General features: G+C 69.0%; 1 protein-coding gene across 1 annotated transcript in view; it reads right to left on the reverse strand.

The window, feature by feature from the left end:
* RXRA (retinoid X receptor alpha) overlaps positions 1-24,654 on the reverse strand; it is a 91,937-nt gene that overhangs the window by 66,767 nt on the left and 516 nt on the right. The window lies entirely within an intron of this gene.

Consider the following 24,654-nt stretch of genomic DNA (forward strand, 5'->3'; position numbering starts at 1 on the left):
CCACGGGCGCTGGCAGGGGAGTCGGAGTGCACAGGCGTGGGGGACTGGACGGGAGCCAAGATCAGGGACTCAGATAAGCATCGCCTGAGGAGCGAGGAGGGCCCGGGGCGCGGGGCGTGGCCTGACCCAGATCTGAGACTTTCAGCAACAGCAGAGCTCCCGAAGACGCAGATCTCCTGGGAACCACACATACCCGCCCCCGCCACACGCACGCGCATGCACACATGCACGCACATGCACACGCGTGCACACACGCCACTCACGCACACGCACACGAATGCACACACACGCATGCCCACGCCACTCCCACAAACACGCACGCGAACGTACACACACGCACACATGCACACACACGCAAACACACGCACACGAATGCACACACGAGCACACACACGCACGCACACAGCTACAGGAAGGGCACCGGGAGCTGCTGGCCCAGCTGCACGTCAGCGTCACCAAGGGCCGCTGGGGAGCCCGGCTCCAAGGCTGCCGCCCTCCTTGGGCTAGGCCGTGGTCCGGACACCGCAGTTCTGAAAGCTCCCCTCTTTCAAAGGCGGGCTGCCCGGGGCGGGGACGCCCTAACTGGGTCAGAGCTACAGCTAACTCAGCCTCACACTTCACTGAGCCCACAGGCCTTCTCACGCCAGGCCGACCGCTCAGGAAGGCAGACACAGAGTAACCCGCAGCGGCATCTGGCTGCAAATTCTGCAGAAGTTACAGTGACAAGGGACACAGCCTGGTCACTCAGCTCCCGCGGAGAGAGCTCAGTTCCACTAGTTGCGGACGACGGCAGAGCCCGGGTCAGAACGATCCATGCCCTCCCCCCACGGCTGCACCTTCCGGAGGCCCCAGGCGGCCATGGCTGGCCGACCAGGGAGGCCTGAGGGCAGGGCCAGCCTGAGTCCCTGCTCCGGGGCCTCGAGACCTCTGCTCCCCAGAACGGCAAGCCCCAGCCCGCCCCCCCGTTGCAGGTGCAGCTTCCTCAGGGCGCCCCCAGTGAGGCTTGGAGCGGTGTCTGGTACTGCCCCCGAGTCCTGCCAGCGCCGTCAGGGAGAGGCCAGGAAGCCCAGGTCACAGACAGCTCGGCTCACCCAGCCCTGGACACCCATCGCCCTCCGAAGGCCCCAGGAGGCTTCCAGGAGAAAAGGCCCTTCCCTGCCCGAGGCCAGGCGTCACTGCCGGACAGAAGGCACCTCAGCCCTCCCGCCCTGAGGAGGGATGGCGGGGGAACAGGGCAGACGCCCCTCTGACCTGGAAGAGGCGGGCTGTGTCCAGGCCACGCCTTCGGGAGGACTGGCAAACGGACGCACCAGGGCACAGAGTCCCCAAGAAGCAGATGGAGCCCCCGGGCCGTCAGGGCCCTTCCGCACGCAGGGGAAGGTGTGCTGAGGGCGGGCAGTGCCCCGGGCAGCCACGTGAGCGGACGCCAGCCTGAGGCCCCCGTGCATGCTCAGAGGCACACACACCACACACACACACGCACACACACGCACCACACACATGCACGCACGCAGCCCAGGCCGCCAGGGCCCCCTCTGGCTCCGTCCGCCTGGCCCGGGGCCTGCCACACCCAGGGCCATCAGAAACCCCACCTTGTGCGGACATTCACAAGCGCCGTTCCAGCAGCCTTTAAATCATCCAAGAAAATAAACACGGCTCCTTCCCAGCTGAGCTCGCTTCCTGAGGCCCCAAAACTCCAGGTGCAGACCCCCCCGCCAGCCCATGCAGTGCCCCCGGGACATCCCCCAAGGCGGCGGGCACACTGCTCTCCAGGAGGACCGTGCCCAACGCGAGGGCCCTGTCCACCCCCCGCGGCGTTCAGGGGAGGCTGAGGACCCACGGGAAGCTGCCCCGAGCTGGCCCTGCCCTCAGCCCCTCAGATGACCCCACAACACCCGCACCCCAACTCTGCCTCACTGGGGAAACCGCCGCAGAGCCGGGCGGGAGCCGCCGGACGCAGCCGGGGCGCGCGGCGCCCAGCGCCCACCAGCAGCCGGGGATCAGCACCGGCCCCGCCAAAGGAAAACACGAGGCCCGGCGGAGGGAGGCTGGAGGCTGGGTGGTCCAGACGCGCCGCTGCACACAGCCTGCTCCTGGCGGGCGGCCACCTCTGCCCGCCGCTGGGCAGGGGCACAGCGGGGAGGAGCCGGGCAGCTCTGCCCAGCGCCGGGCCATCGCCCGTGGGCCTGGAGGGGACCCCTGCTGCCACCCCGGGGCCCGAGACACACCCGCGGGCCCCAACGCAGCCCTGCAGACCCCAGGGTCCCGGCGAGCAAGCACCAGGCCTGGCTGGAGTGGGACTGTCCCCCACGTCCAGGCTCCCCAACGGCCAGGGAGGCCTGGGGGCTCCCCGACCCCAGCTTGCCAAGCACCCAGCACAGGCCTGGGCAAGCCCCAGCCACGCAGCCCTGGAGCCCAGAGCTGCCCCCACCGCACCCAAGTCCCTCCTGTCACTCAGGGGGCCCTCGGACCACCGGGGCGCCCCGCGCTCCCACGCCAGGCCTCCTGACCTCAGCCCCAGGCGCGCCCGGCCCGACCCACGAACACACGGAGCCAGAGTCTGCACCCCCAGCCCCACACGCAGGCCTGGACAACCCCACCAGCTCACACCAGACACACCCCACCAACACACGCCGGACACACGCACCCCAACACCACACGCCTGACACACGCACCCCAACACCACACGCCTGACACACGCACCCCAACACCACACGCCTGACACACGCACCCCAACACCACACGCCGGACACACGCACCCCACCAACACACGCCAGACACACGCACCCCCCACCAACACACGCCAGACACACGCACCCCAACACCACACGCCTGACAGACACACCCCTCACCAACACACGCCACACACGCACCCCAACAACACACGCCTGACAGACACACCCCTCACCAACACACGCCACACACGCACCCCAACAACACACACCTGACACACGCACCCCACCAACACACGCCTGACAGACACACCCCTCTCCAACACACGCCTGACACACGCACCCCCTCACCAACACACGCCTGACAGACACACCCCACCAACACACGCCAGAAACACACACCCATCACCAACACACGCCAAACGCCCCCCGCTTAGCCAGCGCCGCAGCCCCCACGAATCTTCGAGGCCCCCCAGCACACCCACCCTGACAAACCCCGCTGGGCACCAGTCACCCCTCGTTCAGACGGTTAAGAATTCACTCACGCAGCAGATTGGCTATTGCATCTCGGCCGTAATTAACAAGGCCGCACAGCGGCATTTTAAACAGCAATGTCACTCTCTAATTGACAAGGCTCCATTATCGAGAAGAAGGCTCAAACGGGGCTGAGACGGAGCCAGCGCCCCTCCTCCACCCTCCCGGGGTGGGGGACGATGGCTCGGCTTCAATTTTTAATCCACTGATGAAATATTCACAGGCCCGGGAGGGGATCACGTTTCCCGGGGCGTCGGATCCCTGCCACTACAGGGGCTTCTGAGCTGGGAGGGCACCGAGGCTGGGGTGACGCGGTCAGGGCGGGGGCTGGACACCTGCCGCCCCCCGCCAGCACAGTCCCATCGCTTGGGCCGCGCGCCTCCCTGCCCAGCGTCCTGCCCTGGGCCCACAGACCCCGACAGGGGGCGAGTCCCCAGAGGGGAGCAAGGGACCCACGGCCACCAGCAGCAACCCCGACCTTCTGCTTCCGGTCCTGCCTTGCCTGGACCTCCAGGGCCGGCCCGCCCCCAGAAGAGTCAGCGCCTCCCCAGAGCCATCGCTTCCTAAGGGGACCACAGAGGGTGGCCTCTGCTGCCAGCATCTGCTCCCAAGCGGGCAGGCAGGCCTCACGGTGTGACGCTCCTCCCGACCGCTGCGTCGGCTGCCGTCTTACAGGCGGGGATGCTGAGGCAGGAGGCCCTGGCGGCCCTCACGGGGCGTCTGCCCACCTCACCTGGGCGCAGGGAACGGTCAGCTGAGAACACAGATGAGGACGGGGGGACCCGGGACCCCGAGCCCCCCCGCAACATGGCCCCGGGTGCCGTGGGGCGGGTGAGGAGCCGGGCCGACCTCCCGCCCGCCTGCCTCCCGCCCCAGGAGGAAAACATCCGGGATGAGCTACCGCCCAGGGTGGGAGAGACAGTGAACGAGGCCACCACGCAGCCAGCCAGGCGCCCACATGGCGACCCCGGCTGCAGGTCTGGGAACGTCCGCCGGCCGCATGCCCGCTGGGCCTCCAAGGAGAAAGATTCTGCAGACTCCAAGGAGCAGGAGCCCGCGGCAGGCGGCCCCCAGGGGGCCCCGGCCACCTACCAGCTGCCAGGGGCCTCTGCTCCGCCCAGCTGCAAGAGCAAGACGGGCAGTCGCCTCCACGAACGAGGGGCCTGAGGCTCGGAGGGACCAGGGCGGGCAGGTGGGGCAGGCCGGGGTCTCTAACCGCAGCAGTGCATCCGACCCTGCACCCCAGGGCAGGCCGGCGTCTCTAACCCCTGCACCCTGCAGCGCCCGCCCCCGAGGCTCCTGGGGGCCCGTGCTCCCCACCAGCCCACCTCCGCTGCAGCGGGCAGCATCCACACATCCTGCCGTGCGAGCTGACGCTGACCAGCTGCCCAGCCAGCCTGGACAGGTCATTTAATCACAGCCGCGATCAGCACGGCATCTCCTGGTATCACTGGGCAGGCGCGCCGCCCGGCCATCTGGACACCCACCCCTCCTGGCCCCGGGCCTGCGCGTACCCTGGAGAGAGGCGTGTGCCCGGGGAGGGTGGCAGGGGTCCCGCACGGCAGGAGGGGCAGTGTTCCCGGGAGGATGCTGGCGTTAGTCCCCGCCCGAGCCCCCGAGCCAGCCTCCGCGCCCTCCTCCGAGAGGCACGGCCCCCTCCCCAGCGCCCGCAGAAGGCCGCAAGCCCCTGTCCACTGGCTCCTCCTCCACCAGGAGGGCACCCCCACCCCAAGCCCACCGAGCCCTCCCCCAGGCGGGGTCGCTCCCTGCCCAGATGTCCAGGCACAGCATAATCGGCGGGGGGACAGCCCCAGGCCCAGACAGGCCCTTCCCCTGGGAAAGCCTCCACGTGGGCTCTCCGGGGCCGGGGCAGGACTCAGGGGACCCCCACCCCGCCGTGAGCGCAGGGCCGACGCGAACCCACTCGCCAGCCCCTCCCTCAGCGCGGGCACTGCCTGCACTGCTAGTGACAGAACTGGGTCTCGGCCGATACGCCAGCCCCTGCCTGGAGCCGCTCTGCCCACTGGCGCAACGCGGCGCCTCCCAGGGACGCTGCGGAGCCGGAGTCCGGGGTGAAGCTAGGCTGACGTCCCCGAGGTCGGGGGTCGGCCGGCATTTCAGGGCCCTCTGAGGATTCTGCTCTCCCCACCCAGGTCCCGGTTGCCCCCCACCCTGGTCATCAAGCGCCCAGGCCCAGCGGGACACCCCCCAGGGATGGACCTCGGGACAGGGAGGGGGTGCAGACGCTGTGCAGGAGCGTCCCCCACCCCAGAAGGCAGGCCCACAGCCAAGACGGGGTCAGCGGCCCCCGGGGCTCAGCCAGCAGCACCAGGCTCCCCCAGCCCTGACCCAATGGCCTGAGGCAGGGCCCCCTGGAGCCCTCCGCCCTCAGCGAGCACCCCGGCCCCCCCCAGGAGCACGCTGCCAGCCCCCACCCCCCGGCCAGGCCACGCCCCCCACACCAACCATGGCCGAGCCGACACCCCGCCACCTGCCCCCACCCTCGAGCCCCGGGGTCGTGCTGACCAAATGCCGCACCGAGGACACCCCGCGCTCTGACCACAGGCCCCAGGTCCCCAGGCTCCGGCCCCAGCCCGGGTCAGTGTCCCCAGGTCCTCCGGCCTCCACGCGACCCCATGCAGCCCAACCGACCGGCCGAGACTCCACCCTCCCCACCACGCCCCACAAACAGCACCCCCTGTCAGGCCCAAGCCTCACAGGCACCCCAATTCCCAGAGAACCCCAATTCCCAGACTGCACCCCGATTCCCAGAGAAACCTGATACCCAGAGAACCCCAATTCCCAGCAGACACCCCGATTCCCAAGGCCTCCAGTCCTGGCCTTTGGGATATGGCTCTAACCGCAGCCCAGCCCCACCACGCCCCCACCCCCAAGGCCACCAGCCCTCGGGAGCTCGGGACCCCACCCTGACCCGGGGCCCCGTCTCTGCAGCAGCAGGGCTTCCCATGGCAGCCCCCGGCTCTGCCCCCCACCCACTGCACTGCCGTCAACCCGGGCCCCTGCACTGACCCCCCTGGGCCGGCCTCACCCCCACCCCGGGGCCCCTGGACGGGCTGCCCCGAGGCCCCCCCAGCGCCGCCTGGCCACCCGTCTCGTCCGACCGTGCACCTCCAGCGTCATCCCACGTACCCAGGCTGCGGCCATCGTCACCGCAGACCCCGCTCTCCTCTGGACGTGGGGGCGGGGCAGTCAGAGGGGAGCCCAGCTCCGAGCAGCTCCCCCGGGGGCCCCGCGTTCAGTGGACACCCGGACACCGTGAGGGCCGCCCCCCGACCCCCAGCACCCGTCCATCGGGGCGGAGGGCGCAGTGTCGCCCCTCACCGCCCGGCCTCCCGGGACGGCAGCACCCCGCTCTGCGTGGGGGGCACACAAAGGCAGGCCAGCCACCCCGAGCCCACAGTTCACCTCGGTCAACACCACGGCCAGCCAGGGCGTCCTCCGCCCAGTGATCTACATTTTTATTAAATCACAGGGGAAAATTAGAAACATTATTACTTCCCTCGGCCCTTAACTCTTTATCTGCCCCTGCGGCAGCAGAGTCTGTCCGGGGAGACACCCCGGCCCCCACCCCAGCCTGCGGGGGTCCCCCCCAAGCACAGGGCCTCCCCCACGGCCAAGGTCCTCCCGCGCGGCCGCGGTTCCGGCCAGTGCAGCCGAGGGGCAGCGTCTCCCCCGCCCCCGCACCAAGTCGGGCAGAGCACCTCCCCGGGCCCGGTCCTCCCATCCTGTGACCCAGGGCCTTGGCCAGGCCCAGCTGTCAGCCCCCGCCCCGTGCCCACGCGGGAGACCCCCAGAGCTCGCACCACCCCAGCTCCGCAAGGTCACCCAGGGAGGACGCGGGGGGACGTGGCAGCCCCCAGAAGCCCCCAGCCCCGCCCTCAGCCACGATCCTCCGTGTGTGAAGACCTGCGAGGGGGGGGTGGCCACAGCCCCTGGGACCCCCGCGGACGCAGAGTTGGGCCCCGGTCGGGGGTGGGACGGAGGCCCCACCAGCGAACCCCCCGCGGACGTAGAGCCTCAGAGGGAAGGGCAGACTCGGGGGGTGGGGGCGAGGGCGATGGCGACCCCCACACAGGGCGGGGAGGGGCCGCAGAGCGCCTGCAGGGCCGGCCGTCGGGAGGGAGGTTTCAGGGCAGACCCAGCACGTGCTCGAACGTTCTAGCAACAGGAAGCAGAGCAGGAAGACTGGTCCCGCGGGAGCAGAGACGCGTGCCCGGTCCGGGGCCGCGGCTTTGCCCCGAGGACCACGGCGTGGCGGAGGAGGGACCGCAGGACGAAGGCACGGCCCGGTCCGGCATTCCGGGATGGGTGAGCTAGCGCTGCAAGCAGGCATCAGCCCCGCGACCCACACCCACCCGCCGCCCCCTGCTCCCCACAGGGTCCCTACGTGGCAGGCGGGGGGAAGACACCCCAGATGCACAAGACAAGCGCCGTGGGTGTGGAGGGGGCCCTCCCGGGGGGGAGCATCTAGGAGGGCTTCCCGTAGGAAGGGGCGTCCGGGCGCCGCCCGCAAGGCAGGTGCAGCAGCCGGCTCGCCTCTGCGCCGGGAGATGACCCAGATTTAGTCACGAATGAACGGGGCTGGGAGCAAGCCTCCAAGGCCTCTCCACTTCCCGGCCGGGCACTCCTCAGCTGTTCCCGCCCGCCGCCCTCCCTGGGGCAGAGCCCCTCCCAGCTGAGGCTTCTCAAACACCTCAAGGGGCCAAGCAGGCAGCTGCTGGTGGCACCGTCGGGGTCGGGGTCGGGGTCACCGGGAGTGGGGGGTCACCTGGAGTGGGGGTCACCAGGAGTGGGGGTCACCGGGGCTGTTATTAGACTCTGGATTAAGACCTCCAGGAAGGACCAGGCCCAGAACGCAATGTCAGAGCGATAGAGATGGTCCTGCCAGACCCAAGCCTGTGGCTGCGGCCCCTGCCGCTGGAGGCTGCTGAGGCCAGGACTGCGGCTGCCCAACCCCAGGAGCCAACTCCCCAAAGGGCCGCGTCCATCCTGGCCCCAGGTCTGGGCAGAAAGGGCCCCGAGCCCAGCAGGTGCCCCCACTGCTGCTGGCCCAGGAGACACGAAGCCCCCACCTGCAGACGTGGCCCTTCCCTGGCGCACACTCCTCGGGTCGTGCAGACACCAGCTCTGAGACACTCCCGGGGGAGCGGCTGTGCCCCCGACAGGCAAGGAGACGCCGCCCGAGGCCTGAGACTGGACGCTCACGTGGCCGCTGGGGCCACCCACTCCCCTTTTCCAGGCAGAGGGGCCCCTGAACACTCCACCAGGCAAAGGGCCCTCCCGTTCAAGCAGCCGAAGCAACGGGCTCTGTGAACACTAGACCCTGGCCCTCCGCTTGGCCCAGGGCCCCTGGAGGTCGCCGTCGGACCGCCCGGCCAGCACTGATGCTGACGGGGCTCCGAGGCCCTGCCCGTCTCTCCTTCCAGGGGATGGGACGCTGGCACCACGGCCGTGAAGGGAGGGGACCTAACCCAGGGGGGCCTCCTGGAGGAGGACGCACACATGCAGACTCCTGACTGAGCGGGAAGGTGTGCAGGACCCGGAGGACGGGGCAGGCGTGGCTCCTGAGGACCAAGCGACCCGGGGCGGGGGTCACAGGAGAGCAGGGCCAGGCGGCAGCGAGAACCACATCCTGCGGGCACTGGGGACCCACAGAGGGTTGTGCCCAGGGAAGGGCAGTCCGGCTGGGCGGGGAGGGGGGCAGCGCGCAGCCCCAAGGCCCAGAGCCGGCTCCAGCCCCACCCGCCCCCCATCCTCCTGCTGGGAACCCAGACAGAACCCGGGGCTCGACTTCCCACCTTCGCAAAAGAAATCTGGGCCATGGGTGCCCTGGGCTGGGGTTTTTTTTTTGTCGAGAAATCCGGTCTCCCCTCCGCCCTGTGGCTGCTGAGTCAGGAGCCCGGGCTGGGGGAGGGTGGGCCAAATCACAGCCCCTTCCAGCAGCATGGGCAGGAAGTGAGCTCGCTGAAGCCCAGCTCCCGCCCCGGGGCCCGGCCCGGCCCGGCCCACAGGACCAGCCCCCCCACCACGGGACCAAGCATCCTCTCTCTTCTCAGCCCAGGAAGGGACCCGCCTGGGGCTGCGGACACCAAGGCCGGGGGCAGGACAGGCCGGGTGTTGCATGGGAGCCCCTCCTGGGGCACGGAGCAGGCTCGGGCCTGGGACGGTTTTGAGGTGGAGGGGTGCCGGAATCAGGCTGCAGGGGCGAAGAACCCGGGGAGGGGAGGGCAGGCCCACCCGGCAGCGGGAACAGAGACAGCGAGGCTCAGAGCTGGGGACTCACAATGCACATGGCCCAGCAGGGACCCCTCGGGGCTCCGCTCTGCGGGGGGCGCCTGCCTGATCTGGGGGAGAGGGGGGAGCTGACCAGGCCTGACCACCCACCCACCCCTCCGGCGAGGGCCCGTGAGTGTCACGGGCGGAAGTACAGGAGGGCGAGAGGGCGCCGGGGACGTCACGTCTGCTGACCGAGCCCCCACCCCCACCCGCGTTTGGGGAGGAAATGCTCTTTCCCACAGTTTCGAAAGATCCTCTTTGCTTGAAGGAAGAGAGGCACCCAGAATCACACCATTCCACGGACTGGGGCCGTGCTCGCCCGAGCCCGCCCACCAGGGAACGCGCGCTCCTGTCCAGGCCGCGAGGGCAGAGGCCGGCGCGGACGAGGCACTGAGCGCCCCCCTCCCCACCGGGTCCGCATCACGGCGGCACCTGCGAGGGGGCTCCCTTCCTGGTCCTGGGGGATTCCTGGGCCCCAGAAGAGTCTGGAACCACCCCTTCCAGGGAAACCCTCCCGGGGGGGTGCAAATTCCCACATCTCCCCCCTACAGCCCGTCCCACCTCTGGGTGCCGCGGGGCAGTCCTCCACAGGCCCTTAGGCACCACAGTGAGGACTCCGCTCCCCAACCCACAGGCAAGGACTCCGAGGGTCAGAGCGGCCCCCAGAACTGAAGGCTCACCCCCACGAGCACCCCGGAAGTGTCACCACCCCCCTCCACAGAGGACAAGGCCCAGGCTCAGAGGGACACGCTGCCCCAGGCCACTCAGCTGCAAGGGCCGAGTGGGCACCCAGACCAGGCTCAGGAGGGCTGCCCCCACAGGGCCACCCAGCCCACACGTGGCTTCTCCAGGCTCCCGGGAGGAGCCCCACCAGGCAGATGCCCTCTGCCCACGCTGCCTCTGCAAGGCGTAGAAATCCCATCGTCTCCAAGGAGGAGGTGTCCCCCACCCGCCTCAGCCACGGGATTCGGTTTTCTGGCCTCTGATGAAGGTACTCCCCGTGGTCTCGGCACCCACGGGCCAGCAGCAGCGGGCACCTCCTGGGCGGGGCCAGCCACATCCCTCAGCCCAGAGAGAAGGCCGCCTCATGCGGGACGACAGTCACCACGGAGACCAGCTGAGCCAGCCAGCGCATGACGGGCCAGGAGCGATGCCAGGCCGGTTCCTCCCTGGGGACCCGGCACTGGCCCCTCGGGTCAGAATCCCAGACCCACCAGCTGGGTCTGGGCACTGCTGCCCAGGCCCACCCAGGAAGCCCACCCAGCACCTCTGGAGTGGCAGAGGGTCCCGGGCACAAGTGGGCTCAGCAGGAGCGAACCCAGGCTCAACCAGCTGCTTGGCACCTGCGTTACTGCCAACAGATGGAGGGGTGGGCATGGAGCGGGGCCCCCCGGGCACAGAACAGGACTGGGCTGGGCCCCTGTGTCCTCCGTCCATCCCCGCTCACAGCCCTTCCTGACCACACCGCCCTACGTCCTCAGGCGCCCGCAGCACACTGGGGTCTCGCCCAGACTTGCTGGTCCATCTCTGACGTGGACACTGCAGGGCTGGTGAGATGGACGTGCCTCTGTGTCCACGTCCTGGCCAGCAACTCCCCAATGGCAGGACCACACAGGCCTTCCGTTCTGACCCCACGGCCCCCTGCTAGTCCCACATGGAGCCCTGGATAAACCCTGCCGCCCTGGCCTGTCCCGCCAGCCCCTCCACACGGAAGGCCTGAGGCAGACAGCACGATGTGGTGTGCCCAGACCGGGCACCTCAGGCTCCTGGTCTGCAGAACACTCGGGATTGGCGGCCCCACACCCGCAACCCGAGAGGCCTCAAGGGTCCGCTGGGCCTCCGAGCCTGCCTGCACCTGCAGATGGGGGGGTAGAGCATGCCGGGCAGAGGCTAGCACCAGGCCAGCGGCTGGACTGCAGCCCACCAGCTCTCCACCTGAGCCCCAGGCCCACCCAGGCCTGACCCGGGAGCCCAGGACCGACCACCGGATGCCAGATGCCAGCACAAGGCCCAGCTGCACCCATGCAGGCAGGTGAGGGCCCCCTCGCCCCAGACTGGGCAGTAAACCCCCAACCCGGGGCTCCCACATCCCCCACACCCGTCGCAGAAAGACCTCGGCTGGCCAGACACTCCATCTGATGGCCTGGGTCCAGCAGATGCGGCCTGCAGGAGGCCCAGCCCAGGCCTGCCCTCGGCGCACTCTGCCCGGCCAGGTCCGAGGCACACACACTGCTCACCTGCGCGTGCCCAGCCCACTCCACCCAGCAGGCACGCCCACACTGGTCACCCCTCCTCCTCCCTCACGGCCACCCCCAACCTCAGCTTCCAGCAGAGAACCAGGGCGGGGCGTCAAGGCACGGGCCTGAGCGGGGGGGGGGGGGGCACACCCACAGCCACCGCCCACTCCCCACCACGGGCCTCCGGGGAGGGGAAGCGGCCACTTCGCAGGACAGCCTGGGGAGAGACGCGCTCCCCGCCACCAGGCCTGTGCAAGCCTCGCAGCTGACCAGGGTCTCGCGCACACACACTTGGCTTCCCCACGGCCCCAGGACTGCGCCAGGAAGCCGGGTGGAGACTGCAGGGCGGGGGCCTATCTAGCCCAGAGTTGCTAAAAAGAGCCAACGGGGAAGTAAAAATAGGAAATAAAAATAAAATTGCTCCAGCCGGCCCTGGTTGTTTGTGTAGGAAACAAGGCATCTCCCGGCCCAGCAGGGCGGGCTCCGCGCTGGGCCCCTCCCGGACAAGGAATGTCTCCCCCCGCCCAGACTCAGCCACCCCAGGCGGCCAGCTGCGGCCCTGCGCAGGAAAGGCCCCGGAGGGCTCTCGAGAGCCAGGTTCGGGTCTCAGCTCTGCCGTGACCGGCCGAGTGACCCTGGGCGAGGGGCTGAGGCCCTGTGGGCCTCGGACACGGACCCCTACCCTGCCCACGGCTCCAGCCCACCGCCTCCCTCTGCCGGGTTTCCCTGCCTGGGACCCTCACCATCAGCAGAACGCTGTGTCCGAGGCGGGCGGTCAGGACGTGAGGGCACCAGGGCGCCGTGAGGGAGCCGGCCTGGCTCTCTGCGAGGAAGCCTTCCATGCCCTCCTCCCCTGCAGGCACTTGCAGGGTTAGCGTCAGGCTCATTCGCGCTAAAGTGTGCGTGACTGACCCCGGCTTCACGGCCGGCCCGTTCCCCCAGGCTGCCGGATCCCTCGGAAGGGAAGACGGCCCAGCCAGAGGGCATGAGGGGGGCTGGGGCTCCCTCATCTCACCGCCCCCCAACTCTGGCAGGGCGGGGACCCTCGGCCACCCGCCGCGTCCAGGGGGGCCCTCCCTTGCTGGGTCAATGGTCATCGACCGTCTGAGCCTGCCCGGGGCGCCCGCTGAAAAGGCGGGCGAGCGCTGCTGACCGTGAGTGTGGTCGCCACAGCGCGGGCCCGGGGCAGCGGGATGGGGGCCTTTTCAGAGCATCCTCGTCCCTCCTTTGGCCCCTTCCACCTCCACCCCTGGTCTAACGTTCATCTGACCCCTCCCCCAGGCCTGGAACCAGCGGGAGCTCCAGGGGACTGGCCGGGGAGACTCGGGGGTGACATCAGCGGCCTGACCCAGGACCCGCTGGCCCCAGACCCCCTTCCACACAGCGGCCTGCAGTCTTCCTCCAGCGTACATCTGCCCGCGGGCCCCGCGCCCCAGTCCCCAGGAGAAACCCCAGTATCCTGCACGGTACGCTGGCCCCTTGGGCTGGCCAGCTCTCTCCGCACACACTCTGGGCGCTGCCCACGCCTGCCGCTCAGCTGCGCTCCGGGCCCTCAGGGCCCGCAAGGACTGCGGGTCCATCTCCAGGCCGGACCTGCCCGTGTGGGCACACGCGACCCGCTCAGGCACGCGGAGGCGCACATGTGCGCTCCGGCCCCGGAACCCGGCCCCGTCTCTGCACCCCCCGGGGTCCTGGCTCCAAGTCTCCAAGGAGAGTCTGGGCAGGATGGGGGTCCCTGAGGACAAGGGGCCCGAACACACCCCACTCGCAGTCCTGGCCTCTCTGTCCAGCAGCCTCACAGACCCTGAGATGGCCGGAGCACGCGAGTCGGGGTCCCGTGAGAACAGGGGATGACGGGGCAGACCCTGGGGTCCCCTGGCCTCTAGGTCCTGAGGGCCAAGTCCAAGGGACCCACGGCCAGCAGGGACCACCCACACGGGCACGTGAGCCAAGGGCCACCAAGCTCCGAGCAGGGCGTCCAGACGGCTGGGACAGCAGTCCTCTCAGGAACCAGGGAGGGATGCACGCGGGTGCACGTTCGTGTGTGTGGGGCCTGCCACCATGAGGGGCCTAGGGTTAGCAGGGGAGGGAGGCCCAGGGCAGGCCGCCTCCAGAGCCCTGGAGGGTCCCCCAGCGAGGCCCACTCGCCCCCCCAAGGCCACGCTCGGCCTGCCCCCGTCCAGGCCCAGGAGCCTGGGAGTCCCTGGCTGCCCCGTGATAAAGACTCCAGCTTATCAGCCCCTTCCAGGACCAGCGCAGGCGCAAGAGCCATTTCATCCCTCTCCGTCAGCCAGCTGCGAGAGTGCCCCGCTGCCCGTCGGGGGGACACGGGGACTGTCCACAAGCAGGTGGGTCTCAGCAATGAGCCGCGGGCAGGGCGACAGGGAGACACACATGGGAGCCGGCCTGTCTCCCAGAGACCGCAGCCAGCGAAGGCCTGGGAGGTGTGACCTTGCCCCGTGACCCTGGGACTGCAAGCGGGAAGGGTGCCAGCCAGGGTCAGAGGGGCGGCACCTGGACTGGGGGCCGGCCAGCCAGGAACCAGAACTGCCCGCGGTCCTGCACCCAGACCGCACCGGGTCAGAGGAGGCCCGTGCCCCACACTCGCCACGGAGCCGGGAAGAAGTCGGCAGGCACCGTGGGAGCCCGCACACCTGCCCACACTTCCAGCCTGAGAGGGAGGCCCAGCGAGGCCTCGGAAGCTCTCGGACACCCCAGGCTCTGCGGTGCACTTGGCCTGCGGCATCGCCCGTCCCCTCGGGCGCCCATCCGCACCAGTGGGACTGCACTGGGCCCACAGCGCGTGGGAGTCCACGGCGCGAGCTCCAGCCCGCCCAGCTGCCAGGCAGCAGCGACCAGGCACCAGGCTGCACCCCCCCGAAGTCCTGATGCCCCCAAACCCGCCCCCACTGTGATCTCCTCCCTGGGTAAAAGGCACAGCCCCAGGCCCTCTTACGCTCAGGGCCAAAGCCCCAGACCGCTTCTGCCTAGTTCACCAGGCCCCTGCCCTGCCCGCCGGCCCCTCCTCACACACAAGCCAGATGCCACCCTCCCTGGCCCAGGACCCTCCAACGGCTCCACCTCCCTGGGACAGAAGTTCCAGAGGCTTCTCTGTGCTCTCTGATTGCATCTCTACCCTTCCCCCTCGCTGGTTCAGCGCCAGCCACACAGGAGATGCGCGAAGCTCTGGGTGGGAGGCCTCAGACATGTTAGTTAGACAGAACTAACGTGCAAATCTGAAACTGACTTCTCCCAGGCAAACTCCTACGCGTCCTTCACGACCCAGTCTAGAGATCCCAACCCGGTAATGCTTCTCCTGCGCGCCCTCTGCCTCCTGCAGTCCTCCCGCCACTACACTCACACCATCCTCCCCGACAGCAAAGGCGGGCATGGCCACGCTCGTCAACCGTGAGTGACCTACCCTGCCACGCTTTATCAGCCACACTCTACAAAGAAGGCCCAGACGGGCTTTAAGACTCTGGTCTAAAGTGAGACAATGATGGTGCTGGGGTCCAGCCCCGTCCCTCGGACCCCGAGCACCGCTCACCATCCTGGGGCCTGGGCCTCACACAACCCTGCCACGCCAGCGACCAGCAGGAGTCAAGCGTCTGCAGTCAGACGGACGGAGGGATGGACAGACGACAGCAGGCAGGCGGGAGGTTAGCTCTGAACCTCTCGCCCCACCAGTCAGGTTTCCACAAGACAGGCCTCAGCCACAGAGGAAGGAACCAGATCTCAACACAGGGCATCACCTGGGGCTGAGGGCCCCCCACGCTGCATCCGGGCATTGGGTCCAAGGGAAACCCGGGTTCTGTCCAGCAGCAGGCGGCGGCGGCCTCTGCAGCACGCAGAGCGGACGTGGGGGGACAGGAACACACACACACCGCCCCGGCCCTGGCCTCAGGCTCCCTCGAGGGCTGCTCCACGCCCAGGAATCAGCCCGGGGTAGACAGGCACACAGCAGGACTCCTCTCCCCTGGGAGTCGGGATGGACCCCCAGAGCGGGCATATTCAATGACGAGGACTCTGAGTCTCAAGTGGAGGGAGCAGGGCGATGTGTTCGGGAAACACTAACTCAGCCCACAAACACTTTCCGGGGCCGCGGTGGCGCCTGCCGCTCTGCGTTCAGCAGCAAACGAGCCTTCTGGCCAAGCCCACCGAGGCCTCGGGGTCCCCCCACCCCAGGAGCAAGAGCCCGCCTGACCAGCGGTGTCGGCCAAGGGTCCCGGCGGGGAGCAGCACTTCCACCTCCGACGCGGCCCAACATCCTTCCTTCCATTTCACGAATGAGGAAACCGAGATAAACTGGGAGGAAGTAGCGCGCTCCAAGTCACAGAGTTCACGCAGGAGGGCCGGGGCTCTGAGCAGCCCCCGGCCGTCGCTGGCACCCACCTTGTGTCCAGGGATACAGACAAGGGAAGCGGGGAGGCCCCGGCTCCCCTCCCCACGTCTGAGACCCTCCGGCTAGACCCAGGAAGGTCGTGACCCACCTCGCCTCCGTCTAAGCCCAGAGCGGCCGGCACTCGGTGCCCAAGGCCCCCACCTCCTGCCCTACCCCCGCCCGACCTTGATCCTGGGCAGAAAGTCCGGGAGCAGGGGTGGGGCAAGGGCGGCTCTGCCACCCCCTGTGGACTCTGGCCCCAATCAGAGCTCTTTTTCCTCAATCCAGGCGAGGACGGGGTGAGTGAGGAGCTGCCAGGCAGCCCAGCGCTCTTGCAGGAGGCTCCATGGCGGGGGCGGGGAACCTCGGCGATGGACCAGGGATGGGGGAACAGACAGGCGACGGAGGAAAGGACCTCCAGCTGCCCCACATGGAGAGGGGCCCAGCTCCGGCCACCCCCTTCCCCGGGAGCCGGAGCTGACGGACGCTCACGAGCAGGGCCAGTGTGGTCACGTTCCAGACCAGCACGCCCCAGGCCCAGGCAGCAGAGGGGACGTCAGGTCAGCAGGAAAGGGCCCAAAGGGGCTGCCTGCCGCCGGGCTGGGCTCCGCCAGGTGCTGGCCAGGCCCACTCCCGGCCTTCCCTCCTCCCAAGGTTAATTATTCCTAGAGCAGATGACCACACACCCCCCCATGCTCACTTGGAGCCTCGCCAGCACAGACGGGCCACGCAACCAGAGGCCAGCGGAGGAGCCTGGCTGTGCCGTCGGACCCTTCTGAAACCTCCCAGGGTGGGTCCTGACCCACCGCCCACCCAGCAGAATCTAGTTTATCCCTTAAAGCCTAACAACATTACCTCCTCTTTGCAACCTCCCTGACTTCCCCAGGCAGTGACAGGTGAGGCAACTGAGACCCGGAAAGGTTCCCGGCCAGGCCAGGGACACACGGCCTCCCCGCTCAGAGCTGACACTGATTCTCACCGACCAGCTCCGAACACGAGAAAGCCAGAAAGCAGAGTGAGCGGCGCTGAGTGCGGGGAAGGGGGCGTGAGGTTCACCCGGTACTGAGCAGAGGCCCGAGTGCCGCGATGGGGGCCCAAGGAGAATGCCAGGGGACAGGGCACGAACCGGCACGACAGAACCCGCAGGCCCCGCCCAACCTCCATCTGCAACGCTCACGACTCCCCCTCACGCTGCTCACCCCCAAACCGCCTCACCAGAACACCCCAGGTGAGAACCACAGCTGGGCAGCTGGGCCCACCGGGACCGACCGTCCGGCCCACCCCAGCCGACCACCCAGCTCCCACAGCCCCGGGCCGGCCCCCTCAGCGGGGAGAGGACCCGGGGCCGTTTCCTGAGGAGCAGCCCCCAGCTCGAAGGAAGGAGGCCAAGGGCGAGAGGCCGACACTCCATCAGCCAGAGGGCCCCAGGGAAACCGCGGCAGGGGAGACGGGATCTGCCCGGACACGCAGCGAGCTGGCCAGAGAGCAAGCCGGACTGTCCACCCGGCCCGGGCTGCAGCCCTGCGGGGCGCGGGTGCTCCTGACCCCTGGAGGCAGGGTGGGCGCGACCACCCGCCCGCCCAGGTGGGGCAACCACAAGCGGGCTCAGGCGATCCCCCAAGAGCTCAATCGGGAGGTGTCTCCAGGACACACCTCCTCTGCCGCTGAGGGCACCCCAAGCTGCTCCAGACAGAGCTGAGCCACGGGGGTGCACAGCGGGCCCTGTCTCCGAGAGGGATGCCCACCACCTCTCGGACCCCAGCGCTGGCCTGCTTCCGGGCCCTCACCAGCCAGGGCACCTTGGGCACGTCTCTCAAGCTCCCCAGGACTGAACCCCCCAAAACGTGGACCGCAGGGCCTCTGCGCTTGAGGGGGACGGTTCAGCCAGGTCACCACCACAGCACCGCCGCCCAGCGCCCCCAGTACCCGGCCTGGCCTCTCAGGGCTAAACGGCCGGCAAGGTGGGTGCTCTGGACTCACAGCCGGGATTCTCCGGGGGCCCAGGCTGGCCCGCCGGCCCCTGGACACGGCTCTGGGCGCGCCCTCCACGGTGCAGGGTGAGCTGGCACGAACAACAGCTGCGGTGACCTCCCCCCCACTCAGCCCCCGGCACGTTTCTGGACGGCGCGGGGTCCTGCGCGCTCCCCGGCTGGCCCTCCACTGTTTCTCCAAGGTCACGCTGTCACCCCACGTCCAAGCCCAGCGCCCCGTCCAGAGTGCCCGCCGCCCCGCGTCCTGCACACACACACAAGGGAGCGGCCGGGAACGGCCTGGCTGGAGCTGATCGGGGACAGCTCGCAGCTTCCGGAGGACACGGGCCCACAGACGGGCAAGGAGGGGACTGCGACGGGGACCCAGGCGGGGGCTTGGGGCCAGCCGCCCCCCTGGGGCCCGCTCCCGAGAGGGGCGGAAGGCAGCCGTCCACCAGGGGCCCGTGAGTGCGGCGACTCCGGCCACCTGGGCTGTCACCATCTGACCTCTGCCCGGGGCCAGTAGGGACACTTAAGCTAAATTGGCCAATTACGGGCTACTTAGATCCGTCCCGGGGCTCCAGGCCTCCCTCGGCTCTGCGCGGCAGCACCAGGAAGCCGGTTGAATCAGTAACCTCATTACAGCCGAGCAGCCACACCCGGGGCCAGCTTTGAACTCCGCGGGGCGGATCCGTGGCCACTGCAGGATTTACACGCGGCTGGCCCAGGCCCAGCTCGTTCCCCCTCCGTCCCCTCCCCTCTGCACTGGAGGCTCGACTCAGGACAGCCACAGCCTCGGCGAGTGCCCGTCACAGCAGCCCCATGCCCCACACCCGGCCAGGGAAACTAGGGCCCAGCCAGAGGCCGTGCAGGTCGGGTGAGCCCGCACGAGGGGGCTGGGTCCTCTCCTGGCCCCGTGCTCAGGAAGGCACAGCTAACTCCAGCCCGGGGGCCCAGCCTGAGCGCCCAGGAAGCCACGTGGGGTCCCCACCCCCAGCCCAGGCCCACTCACAGGGGCACCGGCCACGCCGGGCTCCAAGCCCACCCAGGACCCTCCCCGCTCCAGCCCCCGCCTGCCTTCGGCTCAGCCTCTGCACAGAGCTGGCGGCCTGACTCCGACCCCCGCGGCCCTGGGGCCCCTCCCCGTCCAGGTGTCAACCAGCCGCCTCTCACACAGCAGCGCCCTCCCAGCGCAGGCCGTGCAGGCCCAGGGGCCAAGCCTCTGGGCGCTGGTCTCAGCTGACCCTGATCCGGAGGGCCCTCCCCCACACCTGTTGCAAGCCCGCCTCTCCGCCAGAGTCCGCGCCAGAACTGGCTCCAGCAGGAAGCCTGACCGCCCCCACCGCTCACGCCCAGCTCTGCGGGGCGGCAGGGCCCGGCCGGCACCAGGCAGGTGCTCCCCGGGCGCCTAGTGGACCGGAGCCAGCCGGCAGGCCCGAGTCCTTCTAAGGAAGACCTCGTGGGGACTGGGCTGTGTGTGCATGCACACCCCCGTGGCAGCGTGCGTGTGCGCGCACGTGCATGCACCTGCTCGTGTACACGGACGTGTGCACGGACGCGTGGGGTGTGCAGGCACGAGCACGTGTGTGCGTGGGCTGGGGGTGGGGAACACGGAGGTAAGCGAGGCGCCGCCCTGCCCTGGGCCTGTGGCTGTCCGCCCCCAGCACCCCCCGGGGCCCTGAGGGGTTGGCTGTGGGCAGCTCCGCCCTTGGGGGGTGAGGGTGAGGTCGGGGACCCCAGGCCACAGGGTCCTGAGGCTGCACCTCAAGCTGTGACCCAGCCGGCGGTTCCCCACCCTCAGCCCTGCCCTACCCCCAGCCACGGACAACGTGGGAGGAGAACCTTCCAGGGCGAATGGGAGAGAACGAGCGCAGTGAAGCTGCAACCCCCATCAGGTCTCCCAGAACAGAAGGCTCACCCGAGGGCCCAGGACACCTAGGACGGCTCCCGGGGAGGCGGGACGGGGCACAGACGCAGGGCCCGCCAGGCAAGTGGTTTCTGAAGACGCCACCTGGGGATGAGGCGGTCGGGGCCCGTCCCAGGACCCGGGGCCCGACCGGAGCGGAGAAAAGGCAGGCAGAACCACGCAGAGGCGAGCCCAGCCCGACAGCTCCCACCGCTCCACGGGCCCGTCCCTGCGAGGACGTCACGGGGCTAGAAACCCAGGCCCAGGGACACAGCGGGCACCCCGGGGATGGCGCCACCGTGTCCTCGGACAGGCAGCACCAGGTCCTGGACGTGTCACAGGAGAGACTCAGAGACACGGGACAGACGGGACCCACGGAAGGGCGGCCCTGGCCGGGCGCCAGGCTCACCTGCCCGGCTCACCCAGGGACGCAGTTCTCCGGGACAGACACACAGACGGAGGGACGCGGGACAGCCGGCAGCGGGCGGGCCGGGGCGCGCGTGCGTCCCCACTCTCCCCTGCGACGGCCCGGGCCAATTTTATTTAGCTGCTTTCTGCTCCATTTCACGCTCATTCCGCTGCTGAGCTAGACAATTGCTCTGTAACTCTAGGGTGCAATTTCCCGGTCTGTGAGGCGCTGGGGCACGACTGCTCGAACATCCCGCACCAGGCTCTCGGCGGGCGCGCGAGCCAGGCCCGCGTGCACCACCTCCCAGGGGCCAGGAAGCAGGGCCCAGCCGGGCTGCGGGAGCCCAGACCAGCGGCCGCGGCGGCGCTCCACGCGTGGAAGACGGGGCGGGGGCCGCCCTCTTTCCTGCGTCTGCCCCACGGCTGTGACAGCAGCAGCTACGCCTCTGCTTCATGGCCCTGTTTTGCTCTATCACTGGACACCCGGTCGCCCCCGTCCGCTGCCCGCTGCCAATCCAGACAGGGGACACAGGGAGGCTCTGACCACAGGCCGCGCCTCTGAAGGAGGCCATCAGGGAGACACAATGGACTGCCGGGGCGTGCGTCCATTTTACAGATGAACAACTGAGGCTCCGATAGGCCGGCAGGCAGGGCACACACACAGGCAGCAAGGACGGAGGACCCGATCCCCAGGGGCCTGATCACCAGCCCACAGGAAGACACAGCCCCCCAGGAAGGGGCAGCTCCAGCGTCCCCGGGGCACACCAGGTCACTCGAGAGGGTGCAGGCGGGGGGCCTGCGGAGAAGGAGAGAGGACGGGAGAGTGAAAACGGAGCCGTCCCGGCGCAAGCAGAGGAGGCGGGGAGAGGGGAGGGGACCGGGCCCATCCTCCAACCGTCCACAGCATGCAGGACACGGGCCTGCCCGGCACACACCAGGGCAAAGGGCTCGAAGGGCACCCGCCGATGGGCAGCAGCCCCCCAGCCACCAGGGCCCTCGAGGGTCCAGACCCCTGCCGTACCTGACCCTGCCGGTAGCCGGCTGCCACGGGAACAGACCGTAGACCCGACACCTCAAGACCTGGCCACCATGGCCACCTACCGTGAACTCTGACAAAACCAGGAGCAGGTGGAAGCGGGAAGGAGGGTCAGGCTTTGTCCTGGGCCAGCTCAGGGGCCTCTGCCCTGTCCTGTGGACGGCTGAGTCAAGCCCAGGAGCCCTCTGCTCCTACGGACACGCCAAGCTCGAAACCACCACCCGCTGCAAAAACAGGCCAACTGTGGAAAGAGCCCAGGTGAGCCCAGAAGGTGAAACTCTGCAGGCGGCTTCCGCAGGCTCTGGGCAGGCCGTTAAGAGTCTTCACCCCCAACACGTGCTACCCCCTAAGTCCGCCCCACCCCGACTCAGCAAGGGCCCCGTCCTGATGCCGGATGCCACGCACACCCGCCCCACTCTGCACGCACAGTAATTCCACAACCAGCCCCGGGGGCCTCCTCTCCCAGGACGACAGACAAGGACCACCGCCGGAAACCAGCCCCCAGAGCCACACGGGGCCGGGGGCCGGGGGCCAGGGCGGGGGGGAGGGGGGAGGCCAGGGAGGGCGGGAGGAGGGCCTCCTGGAGGAGGTGCCAGCTCCCTGCAGGCCCCGAAGGACAGGCACAGCTGGACGAGCTGGTAGAGCTGGAGCCAGGCCCCAGCGGCCGCCCCAGTGCGCGCACGGCTGCTCGGTCAGCTCAGCCAAGCCCCAGCTCAGAGCCGCCCGGCCCGCCCCCCGGGGCCCTTCCCGAGGGTCCCCAGCGCGTCCCACCGCGTCCAGGCAGAGTGGGTCAGGGCTACGCACCCGGCCCAGGCACAGTGGACAGGCGTCCAAGTCTAGGCCAGCCAGGCCACGGCCACGGCCACGGCCACGGCCAAGCCCATCCGAGGGCTGTTTTTCTCACCCTGACACTTCCCCCGTCAACAAACAGAGCCCCCTCCAGAGTTTACCAAAACAAACGCCCCAACAGTCCCAGGGCCCAGGCCAAGACGGGACTGCCTCGGCAGGCCGGCCTCCAAGCCCGGCCTCCGCAGAGTCACGTGACCCTGTTATTTCGGGAGGCCCGAGAATGTGCTCTATTTTGGGTCCCGAGGGCTCTGATGTTACCAGATGCCCCTCACCCGGGCTCCAAGCTCTCCCAGGTCCCCAAGAGCTGCCCGGAGGGGGACCAGTGGGCCTACCATCCTGTTACTGCCCCCTACACCCGTCCCCGGCAAACGGGCCACAGCAGCCAGGGGTCTGGGGTCTGAGACCTCGAGACCGCAGACTCAGCCTTCCAGCCCCATCGGCCAGCCCGGTGCCAGCACAGGCCTTCCCTCAACAGGCACGGGCGCTGGTCAGCCGTGGGCAGCAGGGGCGACCGTGGACAAGTTCTTGGCCCCCAGATCCGTACCTCGGGCTCGCCCCTGCCCTCCCCTCACGGGGAGGCCCAGCAGCTGGGAGACGCCCGGGCAGGTAAGAGCAAGGACCCAGGCCCGCCACACCCCAGGCAGTGGGTGCTGGAAGGACCGGGCCCTCTGCCTGAGGCCCCAAAAGTGGACGGACAACCGTTAAGGGGCAATGCCGCCTGCCCAACTGCTCCAGGTCTGCCCTGGGCGGCCAGCCACGCCTGGCCAGGCCGGACCTTCTGACACGCACCCCCCACGAGGGATTAGGCCGTGTTGACAAAAGGGCTTAGGCAAGTAGCCGCTTAAATGGACCTTCAACTCCACTGGACTTCAGAGCTGGTCACAAGCTTAGGAAAAAAATAAAGTGTAATCAGAGTCCAGGGCTGTCTGGGAGGCCGCAGGCCGGGTCAGAGAGAAGCCCCCCCACGGCCTCCTTGCCACGGCGGGAGGACTGGGGGGAACATGACACCCGTCCAGGTTCCTGGGACACCTCTTTTCCTCCCTGTGGGGACCCCAGCACAGCCAGCCTGCAGCTGGGGCCCTCCACGGGCCCACTCCTAGGACCCTGCCAGCATGTCAGGGACGGGGACCCGTCCGGCTCCACGTACCCAGGCAGGGCCCTGCCTCATCGGGGGCTGGGGGCCGGGAGAAGAGCAAAGACAGTTGAACGTTCTTATTCCAGGGGGCGCCTCTGTGTGTGTGTATTGTGTGTACACGTGTGTGTAAGACTTTAACAGGCGACAGCAGAGGCTGTTGGCCTACACAGGGCTCCCCGCACCCCAGCCCGGCCCAGGAGCAGCCAGTCACAATCAACTCAGCTTTCAGTTCATACACAAGGGTACCACCACGGGCTGCGGCTTCAAACCCCAAACCATCACTTTGTAGCCGGTGGGCTCAACCAGTTTTCTCATCTGCAAAATGGACGTGCGTGCCCGCCCTGGAGGCTCTGAGGAGGAAGGAGAGCGCCCAGCCTGGCGCCTGCAGAGGTCTGGACCATGCAGGGTCACGGAAGGAGTCTTCTTAGACCTGGCGAACTTGGAAGCCCACCCCGGTCACTGTCACACACCCCTCTGCGCGCAGGCCAGGAGTGCTCAGACCCTCACCCAGCCACCCCGGGAAGCGGGGCCAGCTCCACGCGGCTCCCCTCCACCTCCCCATCTCAACAAACGTCCCCGCAGCTGCGCCGCGTTCCGGCGGCCAACCGGGTGGCCAAACTGCACCCCAGGCTGCAAGGGGGTGGGCAGGCAGGAGCGGCAACAGACCGCGGGTTTCATTCATAATCAGCTGTTTTAATTTCCATTCAGCACAAATCCTTCACCCAGCCTGACAGCCCGGCTGCCGGCCCCACCGCCAAATTAATATCCTTCCCGGGCTCATTTATAAAGTCTCCCCACCCCCTCCCCTGCCTCTCACTGGTTCCCAAACCCGCGGGAGGACAGCGGGCTGGGGGCACCTGGCCATGCCCCCTCCTCCTTTGTGGGGCCAGACCTGGAGCTGGAGAGCGGTCCAGGGCAAGGGAGCCTCTGGGGCGATGGCAGCGGGAGGGCGGGAGAGCCGGCCCTCCGTGCCTTCAGGCTGTCCACCCCAAGTGCAGGGCCAGCTGCAGAGAACGCCAGGGGAACACTCGCGTGCGCCGGAGTGAGGGTCCCCGCTCCTGGAGGGGCCTCCCCGGGTTTGATGGCCCCGGGCTTAAAGCCCTTCGGCGACCCTGCCCACCGGCGCCCGGGCGGCTCTGCGGGAGGAGGGGTCCCGAGCGTTCCAGGGCCGGCGGCCTGCTGGAGTCCGCAGCCCGGGCGGCGGCGCAGAGGCCGTCCCGATGCCAGGG

The sequence above is a fragment of the Muntiacus reevesi genome, chromosome 3 (assembly GCF_963930625.1).
Source record: "Muntiacus reevesi chromosome 3, mMunRee1.1, whole genome shotgun sequence".
NCBI lineage: Eukaryota > Metazoa > Chordata > Mammalia > Artiodactyla > Cervidae > Muntiacus > Muntiacus reevesi.